Below are 5,174 nucleotides of genomic sequence, written 5' to 3'. Positions count from 1 at the left end.
AAATGCGCTTTTTTTGCCCCCCCCCTCGAAATTAATCATATTGGCGCTTAGCGCCTGTACAAAAATATTGAGGTTGTTCAGCTAAGAATGCATATGTCATAAAGTTATACCAAAGGGGGACCCTTCGGAAAATTTGGCAACCAGAATTGAGGAGGGAGCTACTGCTCGAGCCCTTATAGAAAACTCTTTGTTTGTAAAAACTGCTTGGTTAAAATTCTATAATTTAAAACTATAAAACTATATTTGCAATAAAAAAGAAAACTGCAGTAGGACATACAATAGGTTTTGATTACTGCCAAATATGCAGTTGGCATTCGTTTTAGCATGCTGGATCTTACTTAGTTTACGTTATCTGCTGACGTTTGTCGAGAAATACAGACCAGCTTTGGCCCTGGTCTAGGAGCAATGTTTTAACTTCAGTCGCTCTTGGCAGATTTCAGTTTGTTTTTGGGTTGCCGCTTTGCTCCTCCTTTAGCGCAGAAGCAGCAGAGTAACTTGAGGAAGCAGCAAATGGCGGCCAATAGAATGGACAGTGCAGCTGAGAGGAGGAGAGAGCAAATGGCGATGACGTCATACAGTGGCCACCCGAAGACGTCTTCAGCAGCCACACTTGTGTTGAGGGTCACCTGGCCCCCAATCACTCTCTCCAGTAGCTGCACACCTGCTGTGCCCCACCCGCCCAGCTGCATCTGCTGCCCATTGATCTGTTCCAGTCTGCCCACCATCTGGGAGTAGTTGGGTTCGGCCAACAAGCCCTCAAGTGAGGCGGCCATATTGAGGTAGTCGAACTTGGTGAGCAGTTTGGCAACTCCGAGGTTGATGAGCAGATTAGAAGTGAGTGGCTGGTCTGCAAAGCCAGGGTATGTGAGCATGGGTTTGGCTGCGTAGATGGCGTCTTGCACTGAGTTTGCGCCGCAATGCGTGACGAATGCCTTCACATTGGGGTGTTGTAGGGTTCTTCCTTGGGGCAGATATTTGCCCAGGAACAGCCGCTCCTCTATGTAGGCTAAACAAGAAACGGGCATGCTATATTTGGACAATCAATTCGGGAGAACATACGCTTAACACTAATAATTGTGCGAGACAGCTGCTCAGTTTTCGTCCGATCGCCTACTTGCCTAGGGTGTTTTTATCACGCAGAATGAGTCACCTCAAGTTACACTCAAGTGGAAACAGCGAGTGTTGTGATTTGGAAAAAAAACGCCGAAAAAATTGGGTTACTATAAAAATAATACTAACGTTTCCGTTTTTCAGACAAAGTTGCAGCGAAATGTTAAATAAAATGTATCGAATGATTCGCTTCTAGTTCGGCTCATTTTATTTCTTGCTTTTTCGGCTTGTTTGAATTATTTTCCATTAGCACAGTGGTAAGGAGTTCACTTCAAGAGCGGCAGAGCGTGTACTCGATCCCCTGCCTGGCAATGATGGCGAGAGAGGACGAGCCTTCACTTGACCTCTAGCTTCAGGTCTGCCGCTTCAGTCTTACAGCGGCAGAGCGTGTACTCGATCCCCTGCCTGGCTATGATGGTGAGAGAGGACGAGCCACAACTTGACCTCTAGCTTCAGGTCTGCCGCGTCAGTCTTAGAGCGGCAGAGCGTGTACTCGATCCCCTGCCTGGCAATGATGGCGAGAGAGGACGAGCCTTCACTTGACCTCTAGCTTCAGGTCTGCCGCGTCAGTCTTAGAGCGGCAGAGCGTGTACTCGATCCCCTGCCTGGCTATGATGGTGAGAGAGGACGAGCCCCAACTTGACCTCTAGCTTCAGGTCTGCCGCGTCAGTCTTAGAGCGGCAGAGCGTGTACTCGATCCCCTGCCTGGCAATGATGGTGAGAGAGTACGAGCCCTCACTTGACCTCTAGTTTCAGGTCTGCCGCTTCAGTCTTAGAGCGGCAGAGCGTGTACTCGATCCCCTGCCTGGCAATGATGGTGAGAGAGGACGAACCCTCACTTGACCTCTAGCTTTAACTCTGCCGCTTCAGTTTTAGAGCGGCAGAGCGTGTACTCGATCCCCTGCCTGGCAATGATGGTGAGAGAGGACGAGCCCCAACTTGACCTCTAGCTTCAGGTCTGCCGCGTCAGTCTTAGAGCGGCAGAGCGTGTACTCGATCCCCTGCCTCGAGTACACGCTCGAAATGAGCAGATTAGAAGTGAGCGGCTGGTCTGCAAAGCCAGGGTATGTGAGTATGGGTTTGGCTGCGTAGATTGCGTCTTGCACTGAGTTTGTGCCGCAATGCGTGACGAATGCCTTCACTTTGGGGTGTTTTAGGGTTCTTCCTTGGGGCAGATATTTGCCCACTAACAGCCGCTCCTCTATGTAGGCTAAACAAAAAACGGGCTCACGTATGCTATTTTTGGACAATCAATTCGGGAGAACATACGCTTAACACTAATAATTGTGCGAGACAGCTGCTCAGTTTTCGTCCGATCGCCTACTGGCCTAGGGTGTTTCTATCACGCAGAATGATTCACCTCAAGTTACACTCAAGTGGAAACGGAGAGTGTTGTGTTTTGGAAAAAAAACGCCGAAAAAATTGGGTTACTATAAAAATAATACTGACGTTTCCGTTTTTCAGACAAAATTGCAGCGAAATGTTAAATAAAATGTATCAAAAGATTCGCTTCTAGTTCGGCTCATTTTACTTCCTGCTTTTTCGGCTTTTTTGAATTATTTTCCATTAGCATAGTGGTAAGGAGTTCACTTCAAGAGCGGCAGAGCGTGTACTCGATCCCCTGCCTCGCAATGATGGTGAGAGAGGACGAACCCTCACTTGACCTCTAGCTTCAACTCTGCGGCTTCAGTTTTAGAGCGGCAGAGCTTGTAATCGATCCCCTGCCTGGCAATGATGGTGAGAGAGGACGAGCCCCAACTTGACCTCTAGCTTCAGGTCTGCCGCGTCAGTCTTAGAGCGGCACAGCGTGTACTCGATCCCCTGCCTGGCAATGATGGTGAGAGAGGACGAGCCGTCACTTGACCTCTAGCTTCAGGTCTGCCGCTTCAGTCTTAGAGCGGCAGAGCGTGTACTCGGTCTCCTGCCTGGCAATGATGGTGAGAGAGGACAAACCCTCACTTGACCTCTAGCTTTAACCCTGCCGCTTCAGTTTTAGGGCGGCACAGCGTGTACTCAATCCCCTGCCTGGCAATGATGGTGAGAGAGGACGAGTACCATCTTGACCTCTAGCTTCAGGTCTGCCGCGTCAGTCTTAGAGCGGCAGAGCGTGTACTCGATCCCCTGCCTAGAGTACACGCTCGAGATGAGCAGATTAGAAGTGAGCGGCTGGTCTGCAAAGCCAGGGTATGTGAGGATGGGTTTGGCTGCGTAGATTGCGTCTTGCACTGAGTTTGCGCCGCAATGCGTGACGAATGCCTTCACTTTGGGGTGTTGTAGGGTTCTTCCTTGTGGCAGATATTTGCCCAGGAACAGCCGCTCCTCTATGTAGGCTAAACAAGAAACGGGCACACTTATGCTATATTTGGACTTTCAATTCGGGAGAACATACGCTTAACACTAATAATTGTGCGAGATAGCTGCTCAGTTTTCGTCCGATCGCCTACTGGCCTAGGGTGTTTTTATAACGCAGAATGAGTCACCTCAAGTTACACTCAAGTGGAAACAGCGAGTGTTGTGATTTGGAAAAAAACGCCGAAAAAATTGGGTAACTATAAAAATAATACTAACGTTTTCTTTTTTCAGACAAAGTTGCAGCGAAATGTTAAATAAAATGTATCAAATGATTCGCTTCTAGTTCGGCTCATTTTATTTTTTTTTTGCTTTTTCGACTTGTTTGAATTATTTTACATTAGCATAGTGGTAGGGAGTTCACTTCAAGAGCGGCAGAGCGTGTACTCGATCCCCTGCCTGTCAATGATGGTGAGAGAGGACGAGCCCTCACTTGGCCTCTAGCTTCAGGTCTGTTGCTTCAGTCTTAGAGCGGCAGAGCGTGTACTCGATCCCCAGCCTGGCAATGATGGTGAGAGAGGACGAACCCTCACTTGACCTCTAGATTCAACTCTGCCGCTTCAGTTTTAGAGCGGCAGAGCATGTACTCGATCCCCTGCCTGGCAATGATGGTGAGAGAGGACGAGCCCCAACTTGACCTCTAGCTTCAGGTCTGCCGCGTCAGTCTTAGAGCGGCAGAGCGTGTACTCGATTCCCTGCCTGGCAATGATGGTGAGAGAGGACGAGCCCTCACTTGACCTCTAGCTTCAGGTCTGCCGCTTCAGTCTTAGAGCGGCAGAGCGTGTACTCGATCCCCTGCCTGGCAATGATGGTGAGAGAGGACGAACATTCACTTAACCTCTAGCTTTAACTCTGCGGCTTCAGTTTTAGAGCGGCAGAGCGTGTACTCGATCCCCTGCTTGGCAATGATGGTGAGAGAGGACGAGTCCTCACTTGAATTCTAATTTCAGGTCTGCCGCTTCAGTCTTAGAGCGGCAGAGCATGTACTCGATCCCCTGCCTGGCAATGATGATGAGAGAGGACGAGCCCTCACTTGACCTTTAGTTTCAGGTCTGCCGCTTCAGTCTTAGAGCGGCAGAGCGTGTACTCGATCCCCTGCCTGGCAATGATGGTGAGAGAGGACGAACCCTCACTTGAACTCTTGCTTTAACTCTGCCGCTTCAGTTTTAGAGCGGCAGAGCGTGTACTCGATCCCCTGCCTGGCAATGATGGTGAGAGAGGACGAGCCCCAACTTGACCTCTAGCTTCAGGTCTGCCGCGTCAGTCTTAGAGCGGCAGAGCGTGTACTCGATCCCCTGCCTCGAGTACACGCTCGAGATGAGCAGATTAGAAGTGAGCGGCTGGTCTGCAAAGCCAGGGTATGTGAGCATGGGTTTGACTGCGTAGATTGCGTCTTGCACTGAGTTTGCGCCGCAATGCGTGACGAATGCCTTCATTTTGGGGTGTTGTAGGGTTCTTCCTTGTGGCAGATATTTGCCCAGGAACAGCCGCTCCTCTATGTAGGCTAAACAATAAACGGGTACACTTATGCTATATTTGGACTTTCAATTCGGGAGAACATACGCTTAACACTAGTAATTGTGCGAGACAGCAGCTCAGTTTTCGTCCGATCGCCTACTGGCCTAGGGTGTTTTTATCGCGCAGAATGAGTCACCTCAAGTTACACTCAAGTGGAAACAGCGAGTGTTGTGATTTGGAAAAAAAAACGCCGAAAA

This window comes from Symsagittifera roscoffensis, chromosome 1 (assembly GCF_963678635.1).
Source record: "Symsagittifera roscoffensis chromosome 1, txSymRosc1.1, whole genome shotgun sequence".
NCBI lineage: Eukaryota > Metazoa > Xenacoelomorpha > Acoela > Convolutidae > Symsagittifera > Symsagittifera roscoffensis.
Note: the sequence above shows the minus strand (reverse complement) of the source record.